Here is a 16,905-nt window from a genome sequence, read left to right as displayed (position 1 = left end):
TTATAACATGGGAATGGCCAATCTGATATATATGTGATCACTGATCAGGGATTATATCAATTTTTTGGGGTCTTTGGCAGAATGCTGTGGCGGTAGTTGAAAGAGGATTCTGGGGCACTATCCATCAAATCCGCATAGATTTCCAAGTCAAACAAAAAACAGGTGTTTATCACCGACAGGCTTTCAATTTTATAGAAAAAGAAAAAGGAATTTTTCATGTGACATAATTTTCTTAAAAGTTTACAATATATAACCGGCTAAACTTTTTATGCTATTACCAAACATGGAGAAACTATTATTAAAACAACATACTCTTTTCCATAGTAACTGCTTTCGTTTTTGTTCAAAACGAAGTTCTAAGGTTAGCTATACAGTATATCAATATCCTTTAAAGTCTGCATCAATTGAATATTTACTTCAAGGTCAATGCATAGTTACCGCTTTGGTTCAGTCATAAGATGTTTACGGGAAGGGAAGTTCCAGAGAACTTCATGCACTGCGTGCTATACCCATGAATGAAAACATTGACCTACATATTTTCTATTACATAAGTTATACCTGCATAAAATAGATTAATTCCCAGTACAATATAACCACCTTTGAAGAAATATACCCATTATGAATAATGTTTAATAATTACAATATAATTATCTGCATATAATAATTTAGCCCTCTGTGTAATACAACCATTTTTAAAGTACGAGAACTATGCACATTATGCAAGCGTTGGCTCATACATGTTTAATATAGGCTTCCACAAAATAGATTAACCCTCAGTACAATACAGCCATTCTTTAAACATCAGAAATAGGCCTGTATGTTTTCGAGATACTAGTCCATATATGTTAAAAATAATAAACCAAAATGAGGAATAAATGAAATTAGCTAAATAAAAATGTAAACTAATCGTAATAAAACAATACAATAGACACGAATTTAAAGAGCAATGACACTGCAAAATTAACAGGCTGCTTTCAATATAGATATCGGTAAAAAGACTGACGTTTTCCTTATACGCATATAGCACCACCATTCAAGACGGATATGGAAGCCACCGGCGTGGCTCAGACGGTTAAGGCGCCGATCTGAAGTTGCGTTCGGGCACGGGTTCGATTCCCGCTTGGGCTGATTACCTGGTTGGGTTTTTTCCGAGGTTTTCCCCAACCGTAAGGTGAATACCAGGTAATATATGGCGAATCCTCGGCCTCAAGTCGCCAAATATCATTTCGCTATCACCAATCTCATCGACGCTAAATAACTTAGTAGTTGATACAGCGTTGTTAAATAACAAACTAAAAAAAAAAACGGCCATGGAGAAAAATTTCAAATGTTTACTGTTTATTTGGGAATGAGTGTCCACATGAGGATGTGCATATAGTGTTGATTTCTCACTATCCATTATTAGTCATTCTAAAATTCCAATACTTTTATTTGATATTTTGATTTTTTACAACTGATTTTCTCGGAGACTAGTCCATGAGCAGATAATGAAGATATTAAAAAATCAAATATTTTTATGCTTAAGTTACTTGTTAAGTAACGAACGAAGTGCCAAATAATGTAACTCAAAACTAGGAGAAAAGTTACTGTACAGGTACTGTACATTGTCTTTATTTCCCGTGAATATCCGTGACAATATTGATTCAATCTGCAGTGCAGTGTGACTGTACTATCGACCGCTGTAATTGCTTGGACTAATTATTACGTAAGATCGCCACTGACTTGAGCATAAATATCTCTTCATGCTATTTGTTAAGCAAAGGGTCTTACTGCTATTTGAATGCAGATTTCAAACAACAAGAGGCACAGTGAGAAGGTCCATTAAGTTGCCAGTAGGGAAGAGGTCCATATATGGAGCACAAGATCAGAGATGCGTGTATCTTCACTTTATAGCAGTTTTTTTTCCCTTTGTAATACGTTCCTCCATTAATTGGTAACTCCTGGACTACGCCAATGGACCACATACTGAAGAAATGCAACGCGTTATCAATGCTGTGCAATGCTTTCGCTTCGAGGCATTTAAAAAGACTTTCTTTTATTTAGTTATTTAATGACGCTGTATCAACTACCAGGTTATTTAGCGTCGATAGGGTTGGTGAAAGCGAGGTAGTATATTTGGCGAAATGAGCAGGATTCGCCATAGATTACCTGACATTCCTCTTACGGTTGGGGAAAATCTAGGAAAAACCCCAACCAGATAATCAGCCTAAGCGGAATCAAACTCATGTCAAATTGCATCTCCGTATCTGCAGGAAAACGCGCCTACCGTTGATTGTACACATTCCTTCATTTTTATTACATTTTCGGTTTTTAAATTAACATTTGCGTAGGCAATGCAATAAAATTGCCTCTTGAAAACTATTTTTTAACTCCATCTTTCAAAATTTAGGTACATTTTTCAGAAAATATTAAAGCTTTCTCAAATTTTTCAAACGATAGGCCAGTTCAATAGGAACAAACTAACATATATTATTATGAAAGTGCAATAAATGAATAAATAAATAATGTCATCAGAAATCGAAAGCAAAAAAAGGTATATATTTAAATTTAATAGTAATAACAGAGAGGGTTTGGAATTGAACGGGTTACATCAGCTTCTTGTCTATGCGGATGATGTGAATATGTTAGGAGAAAATCCTCAAACGATTAGGGAAAACACGGAAATTTTACTTGAAGCACGTAAAGCGATCGGTTTGGAAGTAAATCCCGAAAAGACAAAGAATATGATTAGGTCTCGTGACGAGAATATTGTACGAAATGGAAATATAAAAATTGGAGATTTATCCTTCGAAGGGGTGGAAAAATTCAAATATCTTGGAGCGACAGTAACAAATATAAATGACACTCGGGAGGAAATTAAACGAAGAATAAATATGGGAAATGCCGTTATTATTCGGTTGAGAAGCTTTTATCATCCAGTCTGCTGTCAAAAAATCTGAAAGAATTTATAAAACAGTTATATTACAGGTTGTTCTGTATGGTTGTGAAACTTGGACTCTCACTTTGAGAGAGGAACATAGGTTAAGGGTGTTTGAGAATAAAGTGCTATGGAAAATATTTGGGGCTAAGCGGGATGAAGTTACAGGAGAATGGAGAAAGTTACACAACACAGAACTGCACCCATTGTATTCTTCACCTGACATAATTAGGGACATTAAATCCAGACGTTTGAGATGGGCAGGGCATGTAGCACGTATGGGCGAATCCAGAAATGCATATAGAGTGTTAGTTGGAAGGCCGGAGGGGAAAAATACCTTTAGGGAGGCCGAGACGTAGATGGGAAGATAATATTAAAATGGATTTGAGGGAGGTGAGATATGATGATAGAGACTGGGTTAATCTTACTCAGGATAGGGACCAATGGCGAGCTTATGTGAGGGCGGCAATGAACCTCCGGGTTCCTTAAAAGCCAGTAAGTAAGTATTTAATGTTGTATGTCTCATGTTATTCGGATTAAGAGACTCAAATGGGCAGGTCATCTAATTAGGATGGAAGAACTTCGAGTCCCAAAAAATATATTTTCAGGAGATTTCGGAGGAGGAAGGCCGGTGGGAAGACCACGTAACAGATGGGAAGATGGTGTGTGTCAGGATGTACTACAAATCCTCAAAATCCGGAATTGGAGAGTCGCAGCATAGGATCGACAAGTTTGGTGGAGTGCAACTGGGGAGGCCATGACCCGAAAACGTGCCGACGCGCCATAGAAGAAGAAGAAGAAGAAGAAGAAGAAGAAGAAGGTATTTAATGTACAGTATTTTTCATAAAGACAAGTAAAATTCGATATTATTGCCTTCGGAGCAATCGGATGTCATGCGTGCGGTAGAGCGGTATGTTTCTAGTACAGTTAAACTGTACTGCATTCCTTTACCGACCGCTCGCGCTTATCTCTACTCCGGAGCTCTCCCCACTACTCCTATTACCCCCCCTCTTTCGCGTCGCTGAGCTATCAGGACTAAATAATCGGTCAGTACATTGTGTTTACTGAATGTTGACTTGTAGCGCGTTCGCTGAAAGTTGATTTTTTGGACTCATTTTTCTACTACTCTTTTCACTTTTATTTCTACAATTTTCGCTACGAGAACCTTTACTATTTTTATTTTCTCGCGGCAGACCGGTTGAAAATGGCTGGTCTACGCCGTAGTTGAAACTAAATTTTCTGCTCCATACACGCTATTGCAAAGTCACACTTCTATCTCCTCAATCGTACTCTTCTTTCCCATTAATGCACATTTTATTATACCCAATATCTGTACACAATTATAGAATATTATTTCTTGACTCTTTAATTGGTTGTATGAAATATGGCATCCTAAATACCAGTAGGTATATGAAAGCCGAGGACTGACGTATGTCAAAATACAAAGTTAATGAATCAAATGACCTTAAGCAAAATTTGCAAAACTCGTATTTTAAGTCTATGATAAAGGAAACTAATACGTCAAAGGTAAGTTGTACAGACATATAGAAGACATTAAACTTTTATGCCACGACTTGATATATAACTTTTAACTCTGAGCGATAAGAAAACCTATTTGGAATTTTACAGCACTTTTCATTTTATATTCATAATTGTCAGTTTAAAATAAGTAGGGACTGTATTTTTTGGTAAAATCAAATGAGTGACATCGGTGTTAAATCTGCCACTATTTCGCCGAGTATTTCGTGAAATAAGTTGTCAATTAAATGTAGGCCTATTTCATGAAATAAGTTGTCAATTAAATGTATTCTATTGTTATGAAACGAGTCAAAATCAGGATAGCAGAAGAAATGTCAGAAAGAATTGAAATAGGGAGATGAATATGTCAAGGACGCCATATTTATCACCTACCATGTTCAACACTGTTTTCAGAACATGGGAGGAGTGATAGTAGGAGGAATGACATAAAGTACATAAGATTTGCTAATGATATGGCAGTGTTAGCAGGAGAGGTGACGATATTAAGGGATATGTTACTGGAGCTACACGACAGCTGTGAGAAGTATGAGATGAAGATAAATGCAAATAATACGAATATCATGGTCATAGGAAGAAAAATAAAGAAGGACTTGAGAATTCTAAATAAGACAGAAGAACAAGTGGACAGCTTCAAATACTTGGGATGTACTACAAGCAGTAACATGAACTGCTGCCAAGAAGTCAAAAGGAAGATAATAATGGCAAAGAAAGCTTTTAATAGGAAAAAAGTATCTTCTGCGGACCTCTGGAAAAATAAGTATGGAGTGTGGCATTGTATGGGGCAGAAACATGGACATTATGACGAAGTGAATCGAAGCGACTAGAAACATTTGATATGTGGATACGGAGAAGAATGGAACGTGTGAAATGGACAGATAGAATAAGAAATGAAGCTTGTTGGAAAGAGTGGGTGAAGAAAGAATTATGCTAAAACTGATCAGGAAGAGGAAAAGGAATTGGTTGGGTCACAGTCTGAGAAGAGACTGCCTACTGAAGGACGCACTGGAAGGAATGATGAAGGGGAGAAAAGTTCGGGGCAGAAGAAGATATCAGATGATAGACGACATTAAGATATATGGATCATATGAGGAGACAAAGAGGAGGCATAAAATAGGAAAGATTGGAGAAAACTGGATTTACAGTGAAAGACCTGCCATTGGGCAGAAAACTATGAATGAATGAATGAATGAATGAATGAGTGAATGAATGAATGAATGTTGTATTTAATATAAAACTTTGAGTTACTTTTTTTTTTACACATCACATAATTGACACCTCCAAAATACAATTATATAAAATAAGTATGGTTCCTACATTGTCCGCACGAAGATTTTTGCTATAGTCAGTGAGTATTTTCGCTGTCCACATTGGACTGATGTCGGGAACTATAATTCTTGCAAACAATTCACAGCAGATTCATTTTGGTCCTCTACTAGCACTAAAATCTCCTGATATCAAAATATAGTCTCCAGTGCATAACATACTATAGCTGTATGTTACATACTATATTATTCAGTCTTTACTGCAGCCAACTACAAAAATCGATCTCTTTTCGAGAGTCATCAAGAAAATACAAAAATATTGGCATTGCCAAGCGATTGACAAAGTGATTGAAACAATTTAAGTCACATAGAATTGTGTGCACTCAAAGTTGGGTTTCTGCGTCTTGTCAGCTCATTTGAGTTGTGTGGATATAAGGGGAAGAATTGTGACGGTGTCGTGTATGGTTCCTGGGTAGATCAGTCGGTAGAGCACTCGTGCGCTAAGCGATGGGTCCCGGGATCCATACCCGGCCCCGGAACAATTTTTCCCTTGAAATTATTCAAGCCTGCTGCACAGGGAGCTTCTACCTGAAAGCCAGATTTGCATGACTGAAACAAGTCACACACATGTTCTTTAACAATAATTTATATTGAATAAGTATATGATTATGTCTCGTGACCAGAATATTGTACGAAATGGAAATATAAAAATTGGAGATTTATCCTTCGAAGAGGTGGAAAAATTTAAATATCTTGGAGCAACAGTAACAAATATAAATGACACTCGGGAGGAAATTAAACGCAGAATAAATATGGGAAATGCGTGTTATTATTCGGTTCAGAAGCTCTTATCATCCAGTCTGCTGTCCAAAAATCTGAAAGTTAGAATTTATAAAACAGTTATATTACCGGTTCTTCTGTATGGTTGTAAAACTTGGACTCTCACTCTGAGAGAGGAACATAGGTTAAGGGTGTTTGAGAATAAGATGCTTAGGAAAATATTTGGGGCTAAGCAGGATGAAGTTACAGGAGAATGGAGAAAGTTACACAACACAGAACTGCACGCATTGTATTCTTCACCTAACATAATTAGGAACTTAAAATCCAGACGTTTGAGATGGGCAGGGCATGTAACACGTATGGGCGAATCTAGAAATGCATATAGAGTGTTAGTTGGGAGACCGGAGGGAAAAAGACCTTTAGGGAGGCCGAGACGTAGATGGAAGGATAATATTAAAATGGATTTGAGGGAGGTGGGGTGTGATGATAGAGACTGGATTAATCTTGCACAGGATAGGGACCGATGGCGGGCTTATGAGAGGGCGGCAATGAACCTTCGGGTTCCTTAAAAGCCATTTGTATGTATGTATGTAAAATTTTGGTGCATATTTCGTAGTTTTTGCGACAGAGGGCTTATATTTCGTGGTTATTTGCATACTACACACAATGGTATAAATTTCTCATTATTTCGCGAGTTTGTTTTGCTTAAATGCGGTATTTTAGGTACCTGGGAGGGTAAATGTAACAAAGAAAGTAATTGTGGAAAGTTTCGCGCGTTCGCTATTACCAAAAAATACAAACCCTAAGAATAAGCATAACTCGGGTAATATTTCTAAAGTAAAAGTTTGGAGCTGAATCATTTCAATCTCCACCAGCGTACTCGAAAACTAGTAGAATTTATACAGAGGTGGATTAGATTATTCTGAGTATTTCTATTTAGATTAACACTGGATAATTAACACTGCTGAAATGGAATGGAAGGGAGGAAGCACTATGGCGCTGAACTGCAACATATTACAATCTACTGCGCTAACCTCCAAACTAGACGCATTCCCAAACCCACACCGGCTGACTAAACTCAGGTTCGCTGCGTATCCAGGTTTCGAGCAGGCAATCCCTCCTCGTGCCTAGACAAGCCCCTCCATGCGGCGCCAGCCGACGATTGGGGGATGCTATGGAATGATGACGAAAGGATAAATGGTGACGGAATGGTGTCGATGCCTAATATGGGGAAAACGGGAGAACCCCGAGGAAAACCCCAACTGTGACCTTGTTCGCCACAAATGTCACTATAGATTTTTCAATGAAAAATTGTAGACCTGACCGGGATTCGAACCCGGACCGCCTGCGTGACAGGCCGGAGGTCTGACCACTCAGTCACCGCAGGGATAACTAACACTGTTAATCTCGTACAATTCTTTTCTACAATTTTAAAGTTCTTTTTAGAGGAGTTCAGAATCTTCGAAACGATTCTAGCAACCACTTGTCAATATTTTTCGGCTTAAAAAAATCAGAAACTGCTGTCTGTAGTGACATCAGTTTGCGATGTAGGTAATGTGACTGATAAAATGACCAGTAATTTTGCTTGGAGCTCTCTGATCCAGGGGCAGAGTTCTCATACATGTAGTAAAGCTGAGATACAGAATTACTGGTTTCACTTTCTATCCAAAGGATGTCACTCTTAAAAATTCATCGTCATAGGCAGGATTTGAATCCGTGATCCCGTGTCAAGCACAACCATTCAAAGAGGACGACTTTCAAGTGTCTGCTCAGTAAGACGGTGGCATGCAGTTCTAATGTCTGTACCTTGTGCTAGGACTAATAAAACGATTCACTGTTCCTTCCATGTCTGATGCAGCCAACTCAGAGAACTGTATTTTTACCTTTATGGGCCTCTTTAACATGTCTATGCTTCCAGGAATGCGGTGACACCTGTCCTGCAAGAAGATATTCTGCACTACATTGGGGAGTGGTAAATGGACCACGGAGAGATGCGAAGTTGAGAGCAACTTCCTATTACGGCATACACCAGAGGAGCAAAGCAAAGCTGAGTCCGCCTGCCACAGAAATACACAAGGCTCCACATGTTAGGAAGGAAGAATGGGCAGAAATGGTCCTCTATAACAAATTACAATAAACAATCATGAACATAATCATCGTTATGGATTACGTCATGATTGTTTGTCTACATAGGCTATTACAGCAAATTTATGTACCTCTTCCTAAATAACTTTGATACCTATGACGTAAATTTGAGTTAGTTCGGCTTCTGCTTTCATGAAACTGAGATATTTTATTTTTAAATTTTTACAGGATGGATTACCAGTCCATCACTAAGAAAATCTAATTTTGTATTCATTTTACTTTATGTCTTCCCAAACGGATCAGACTGTAGTATTCCGAAATGGGGGTGTTACTATGACCCACTTTATTTAACATATATCTTAACGAAGCCATTGATGACTGGCTGAATATTTTAAACTACGATTTTGTCTTAGATGAAACACCTGTAAATTGCCTTCTTTTTGCAGACGACCAAGTGGTGATTGCCGATACAGAATACAACCTCCAAAGTGCAGCTTATAAATAACCAAAAACTATAATTTAAAATATCATACACTAAAACAAAAACAATGGCTTTCATAGGGACCCAACATAAAAAGTCGAAAATAGTTATTGATTCCAAAATTATTGAACAAGTCACTAATTTTAAATATTTAGGATACAAAATTTTTTACATGGAAAGAAGAGATATGGAAGAAAAGTTGCATAGATATAAAGGTTTATGTGGAACAATTAGACAGAGCTTAGGAAAGGGAACAACGAAAGAAATACAGTTAAAACTCTACAAAACAGTAGTCCTTCCAGTAGGCCTACTACTTTACGGTGCAGAGACATGGATATTAACAGAAGAGAACAGTTCTATTGGGGACGGAATGGGCCAACCGGCTCACTCATGATGATGATGATGATGATGATGATGATGATGATGTATTTTATATACACCCCTGAACACACGCTCTTGCCGTGAAACAATACTAACAATACCATCCCATCGCACTTCCTCATACTCATCATATTTCACAATAGCCCTGCCAAGACTCTGGAATTCGTTACCTGCTAGCATCAGGGACTGTCGAAATAAAATTGAATTCAAACGAAAACGTACTAGGCACTTGGTCAGTAATTGAGACTCGTTCAGACATGGTTTCTTGTAAATAGTTCTCTTAATCTATCACAAAATATTTCAGTATCCGGTAATTTCATTACTATAGATTTTTGTTATTGTAGGTTTAATCTGTAATTCAGTAAATACAAAAATATTCTTTGTTCTTAACTTCTATGATAAAATGTCTAGCTTTCATTAATCAGGTAATCTTGTCGCCTTATCTCTACCAGGTTAAATAAATAAATAAATACTAAATACTAAATACCCCTAAAAGTCCTAAACTGAATTTTATAAAGTCCTAAATCTCTCTTTTAGCACCTAGAAATCCATTCCCTACTAATCACTCTATCCAGTGGTCAACCCTGTACTTCTGTAATGTGGAATGGGAAAGCTCCTGGCGATATTAATGCGCGGACGCTATGTGTAGCGTGTACATACTTCGTGGCAGAGTTTTAAAAACTTGTTGAAGGCGAAAGGGTACACAAGAATGGAAGGTCATCAAACTGCGTGGTATGTTTCCTATTATAACTTTAGAACTTATATATCAGACAAGGCGTAAATAACTGCTGCTGATGTTCACACATTTGTAGCTTGGTTTTATCTCAATTGCGCATCTCTAGTGGTCGTTTTACTATTGTAGCTTACATTCAAGCACATCAATGCGTGTTTTCTTCCTTTTATTCAGGCGCTCCTCACGCTTAAGCAGTGAAGCAGATTCTTAACGTTATGTACCAGGTATAATGCCATGAGAAGAAGTGATTGACTACTTTTCTTTCTCCCTAGGGTTTTCGAAGTTCAGGAAAATTTATAATTATGTTAACGAAACTGCTATTTAAGAACTACAATAATTTTACATTATTATTATTATTTACTTACTTACTTACAAATGGCTTTTAAGGAACCCGAAGGTTCATTGCCGCCCTCACATAAGCCCGCCATCGGTCCCTATCCTGTGCAAGATTAATCCAGTCTCTATCATCATACCCCACCTCCCTCAAATCCATTTTAATATTATCCTCCCATCTACGTCTCGGCCTCCCTAAAGGTCTTTTTCCCTCCGGTCTCCCAACTAACACTCTATATGCATTTCTGGATTCGCCCATACGTGCTACATGCCCTGCCCATCTCAAACGTCTGGATTTAATGTTCCTAATTATGTCAGGTGAAGAATACAATGCGTGCAGTTCTGTGTTGTGTAACTTTGGATTATTATTATTATTATTATTATTATTATTATTATTATTATTATTATTATTATTATTATCATCATCATCATCAATGTTTGTTTACTTGCGTTGAAAGGTTCGATTGTACAGGGACATCATTTTATTTTTACTTCAATTTTTATTGTACCTGAGTTTTTTAATGTACTTCACTCCCACCCCTTCTACTAATGAAGTTCAACCGTCCTGCACACAGATCCAAGACCGCATATATAGTCATAGTAGCCTTACGGTCATAGTAAACAGTACGTTCCAAAAATATGATCGCGTTTTCCAGTGACGAAAGAGCTTTCAATATTGAATCATTTTCGCACAGGTACTGCCGTCCATTTGCCTACGTCGTATCCTGGTTTCCCCCACCTGCTTTTATTCGCCAGCTAGTGGCTGGGTTGTCGTCTTAGCTCTTTTGTGAGAACATTAATTTCTGTTAGGAATTGGACGTCTGCGTAATATTATACAACTGTTTAAAGCAACTTAAATAAAAGGGCCTCGTTAAGTAATTAACTGTCACGTGATTTCCTCCCTTTCTACGACCCTACGACATAACCACTTGGACGGACAGTAGATAGTATGTCTGAGTAATTTTATCTTTTCGGATCAGGCAGAAGTGAAGATTGAATTTACAGTACTTAAGGTACTCTTTTATAGAGTAGGTACAGAATTATTTCAACATGAGTTACTAGTTACGTAGGACGAAATTGGTAATTGGGATTAGGTACAATAGTCTATTGTGCGATTATGTGCACATTAGAAATGAAGCCTCTATCGAAATGAACGGCCATCATTTTCAAAAATGTGTTTAAATATCTATATTATGATTAATTTTCAATTTAACTTCATTCTCTATATTGTACGCTAATGTGCTGTAGAGAGTATAAAATACACTGCATAATGAATACGTCCACATGGACAGCTCAGTTTATAAGTAAAAACACTCATTGTTAATACTATACTGTATTTTAATTAAACAAAAACCTACTGAAAACTATCAAACTCAAAATCGCGATATTTTCTAGTTTACGTAAATGGATGAACTACTTTTCTTCCCTCCTATACCTAGTAAAGTGATTTGTTTGTATATTACGCCAGTATCATCGAACTCCAGTCGTGGAAGGGGGTAGTAAACGGCGTTGATACAAAGGTATGGCCAGGTTAATATTAAAAATGTGAGTAAAAATAAAATGATGTCCCTGTATCATTAAGAAATCACCTCAGATAAGACATTGCACTGTAATTTATTTTATCTTTCTTGCATTGGTTTTATATTCATAACAAATTATCCATGTAATATGTACTATTCAAAATTTTGTTTTGTAAATGGTATACTTTGTCTTCTAGGCAATCCCTGTTTAGGGAAAGTGTGTGATGATGTTATTAAACATCATGGCTTTTGTAGTCGAACGTGGTTGTTCGAATTCGTACATGACACTATTTTGTTCGGCTTTAATTTATACCCTTTTTGTACGGTATACGGAATTGTCCCATAAGAATGTGCGTCATCGGAAACTAAAAATCACATAAAAACTTTACACACGATACATCGAGCTTCTTAAATTTTCGGTGTCATGACAGTGTGAACAAAGAAATGTTTAAAAATGCAACATGTGCAACACTCGTACACCTAGTCACAGCATTTGAAGACAGTGAGTTGATTTGTGTCCTGAAATTCACATGGCAGTTCTCAGTAAGACCTTTTCAAACTAGAGATATAAGTTAGAGGTTATTAAGAGCTTATGCACAATGAAAACGACAGAGAAATCTATTGTTAAATAAAAGTCTGCAAAAACTTAACCTACTCCTTGCAAATCAGATAGGACAGGAAGAGAATCGAGTTCTGGTCGCTTATTTTTTCACGAAGAGAATCGAGTCCTGGTTACTTACTTTTTAGGAAGAGAATCGAGTCCTTGTCGCTTATTTTTTCAGGAAGGGAATCGAGTCCTGGTCGCTTATTTTTTCAGGAAGAGAATCGAGTCCTTGTCGCTTATTTTTTCAGGAAAAGAATCGAGTTCTGGTCGCTTATTTTTTCAGGAAGAGAACCGAGTCCTGGTCGCTTATTTTTAGGAAGAGAATCGAGTCCTGGTCGCTTATTTTTTCAGGAAGAGAATCGAGTCCTGGTCGCTTATTTTTTCAGGAAGAGAATCGAGTCCTTGTCGCTTATTTTTTCCGGAAGAGAATCGAGTCCTTGTCGCTTATTTTTTCAGGAAGAGAATCGAGTCCTGGTAGCTTATTTTTTCAGGAAGTGAATCGAGTCCTGGTCGCTTATTTTTAATCAATTGTTTAACGGCACTACATCAATTGGAATTGGTGACAGCGAGATGTTATTTGGCGGAGCGAGTCAGTACTCGCCATGGGATTACCTGTCATTTACCTGGAGAAAACCTCGGAAAACCAGGCAATTAGTCAAGGTGGGACTCGAACCAATGTTTAAACGCAGTCACGGGGCACAAGATCACCTCGCCAACCTCTGCGCTGCCGATAACATAAGCCACTTTGTTAACAAGTCATCAAACGGATCATTCCAATTTACTGAACAGAATGCTTTCAGAAAAACAATCAAATGTCGAATGTCAGAAAGTCATTCGGAGCGGTTAATTAGGAAGCATTTCGAAAATAAGCTCTACAAGATGCCTGTTCACCTCTATTTAATTAAATATTTGATGAAGACTGTTTTTCTTGTAGCCTACTTATAATATGCACGTGTTTGAGTCTACTCTTCTAACTACAAAATGGTACGAATTTAATTAAAATATCGCTTTTCCCCTTGGTGAATTGCCCTTGTTAGTTTAAGGTTGGGTGTCGTGTTGAGACTGCAACATTGGAGTGTCACCATGTGACCCTATAGTCAGTGCTTTAGTTGGGCTGCTACTCGCCGATACTCAGTACCGGTAGTGAGTAAAGTTGTTGAGAGAGTACCGAGAAGTTTCCAGCTCTGCTAAAATGCCAGTTTGCACCGTTACTTATTTTCTTTAGGCTGTTAAAATAAGTCAAAATTTAACACTGACTTAGCCGAAATGGTTTATGAAAGATTTTATTGTAATATGTACAAAAAGGTATTTTCTTCTTTGTCTTTTTGGATACGCTGTTGGGTCGAAATGCAGTAGTATTCTGGAAACATGATAGCTAAGATATGGGCTAAAAATTTTGAAAATAAACGATATGATCTTTTCTCCATTTTACCTTCTGTTTATACGATAGCATTACTCACAGAGGAGTGTAAATTTTAACTCCAGCCATAAGTGCTCTTTTGGTAGAGCACATTGCGGACTTATTAATTTAAATGACCATTCGTTGAGCGCTATTTCCATTTGATTCATTTGTCAAATCTTAAGCTATATGAAACAGTCTTTGACAAATCTTTCTTGTAATCTATGACAAGTTTTCTTGTAAAGTCCTGAATTTGAAGAAACATTTGATCTTGTGCAAGTAACTTTAGTCGAATTCTGGTTGTGCTCTAATAGACGAACAGCAGAATATTCCAAATTCCGCAAAAGAAATATGGAAACCGAACCTCATTTCCAAAAGTCAACGTGAGAAGTTATTAAAAGCTACCTGAGCACCGGTTGATTTGTTTGCAACGTATGTTGTTAGGGTAATATGGATTTCGAGTAAATTCTTGCAGACGTATGAATATCCTTGCTAAATAGGCAGAAATAACTAACTGGGAGTAATATTATACACTGATTACTATTACATAACATACAAGCGGAGAGACAAACGTGAATCTGAACACTTAAGTCAATTAAGCAGAGGGTATTTTCTAGATGCCTTCCAACACCAATAAAACTTCTACTGACAAGCTGGGTGAAATCCGGCTACATGTTGGAAAGTAGGGGTTACACAAGTGTGGTGAAAACTCTTTAACAACATTACCGGTATTGATCAATGGAACGGAGCAATTTTACCAGCATGCCTGTCAATAGGGTGCGTAAAAAGAGGTCGCAGTAAGCATTGATTTTTAACATGATAAAACAGTTCCAGTTGCACGTGGAATGGCCGTCTATGAAAACAGCTGAGATAATGTATACATAAACAAGAATGAACAACCGGTTTCAAAAATGAACACAAATTTATGATTTGCCATAATCACACAGACAATTTACGAATCATTACAGGAAAATAATCGGTGTCATGCAAATTACACATATTTTCTTATTATACGGCTTAAGTGTTTCACAATTCAGTTCCTTGCTATGTACGATACGTACGAACAGTATTTTTCTTTATAGTTCATTTCCTGTGTCATTCAACAGACATACAAAAAGAAAATAATTTATTACGCACCCTAAGATAATCTTTACATACAAAAGTAATCTTATATATATATATATATATATATATATATATATATATATATATATATATTAGTTAACGATGCAGCATCAACTACGATATTAATTAGCGTCTAGGATATTGGTGACAGGGAAATGGGTATTTGAAATGGAGTCCGAGAATTCGCCATTACCTGACATTCGCCTTATAGTTGGGGAAAATCTCGGGCGGGAAACACAAGCAGGTAATCGGGCCAAGCGGGAATCGAATCGAGGCGACGCCCGAAAGCAGCTCCGGATCATAAGGAAAACGCGCTTGTCGTCTGAGCTACGCCGGTGGCTATAGCAGGAACATTTATGGGAAGTTCACATACGTTAATATTTTTTAAAATAATCACTTAATTTAGTACCTTGTGGATTTGTAAAGTTTCATACGATTTAATACCATGGAAATATAACAGATATTCATATGATTCACTACCTGAACAATTCACAGGTTCTTCTATGATTTACTATCTTAACATTGTATGGGTTTTCAAAAGATTTAATATCTGAACATTTTACAGATTTTCATATGATTTACCACCTGAACATTTTACAGATTTTCATATGATTTACTATCTGAATATTTCACAGATTTTCCTATGATTTATTAACAGAACCTTTTACAATTTTTTTTTTTACGATTTACTGACTTACTACCTGAACATTTCACAGGATTTTCTTATGTGCTATCTGAACTTTTTTTCATATAGTTTACTACCTAAACGTTTTACAGTTTTAAATATGATTTACTACAGGATCATTTTACAGGTCTTCACATGATTCATTACCTGTACATTTCACAGACTTTCATGTGATTTACGACCTAAACGTTTTAGAGATGTTGATATGATTTATTGCCTAAACATTTAGATATTTTTATGATTTGCTACATTAACATTTTAAAGATTTTCATATAATTTACTAGGTCTATCTGATCATTTTATAGATTTTCATTAGGCCTATGATTTACTACCTGAACATTCTACAGGTTTTCATGATTTACTATCTAAACTTTTACAGATTTTCATATGTTTTACTACCTAAATATTTTAAAGATTTTCATATGGTTTGCTACTTGAAAATTTTACAGATTTGCACATGATTTACTACTTGAGAATTTTACAGATTTTTATATGACTTACTAATCTAAACATTTCACATATTTGCATATGATATACTATCTGGACATTGCACAGATTTTTATGATTTACTACCTAAACATTTGACAGATTTTCCCTTATGATTTACTGCCTGAACATTTTACAGATTTTCATATGATTTACTACCTGAACATTTTACAGATTTTCATAATGTTTTAGCACCATGGATATTTGAAATTAGACATGCGATTTAATACCATGGATTGTAATATATTTTTATGCGGCAGACATGTCACAAGTATTGTATTACCAGCAAACAGATCAGATCGTCAGTCGCTGTGATGACAGCACCAGCTAACGGTTTATGTCATTCCTCTAGGCGCGATTTCATAATCTAGTGGCATACAAGGAATTTCTTACTACTGAATGCAGCTCTTAAATGGCCTTCATAAACAAGAAATAGTTCCCAGGCTTTCCTACTTACAAGAATGCGGTGTGAATTTGTTTATGACTGATTGCCTGGTATAAGGTCGTGCATATTTCATTGTGGCAATAAAACAATAAACAGAACCAGGACAACAGAAATATCTGTTACGCCACAT

General features: G+C 36.7%; 1 protein-coding gene across 3 annotated transcripts in view; it reads right to left on the bottom strand.

Annotated features, from left to right (window-relative positions):
- The window catches only part of ex (FERM domain containing expanded), a 346,792-nt gene that overhangs the window by 124,793 nt on the left and 205,094 nt on the right, over window positions 1-16,905 (bottom strand). The window lies entirely within an intron of this gene.

This window comes from Periplaneta americana, chromosome 7 (assembly GCF_040183065.1).
Source record: "Periplaneta americana isolate PAMFEO1 chromosome 7, P.americana_PAMFEO1_priV1, whole genome shotgun sequence".
NCBI lineage: Eukaryota > Metazoa > Arthropoda > Insecta > Blattodea > Blattidae > Periplaneta > Periplaneta americana.
This window is presented reverse-complemented; position numbering and strand designations above follow the sequence as displayed.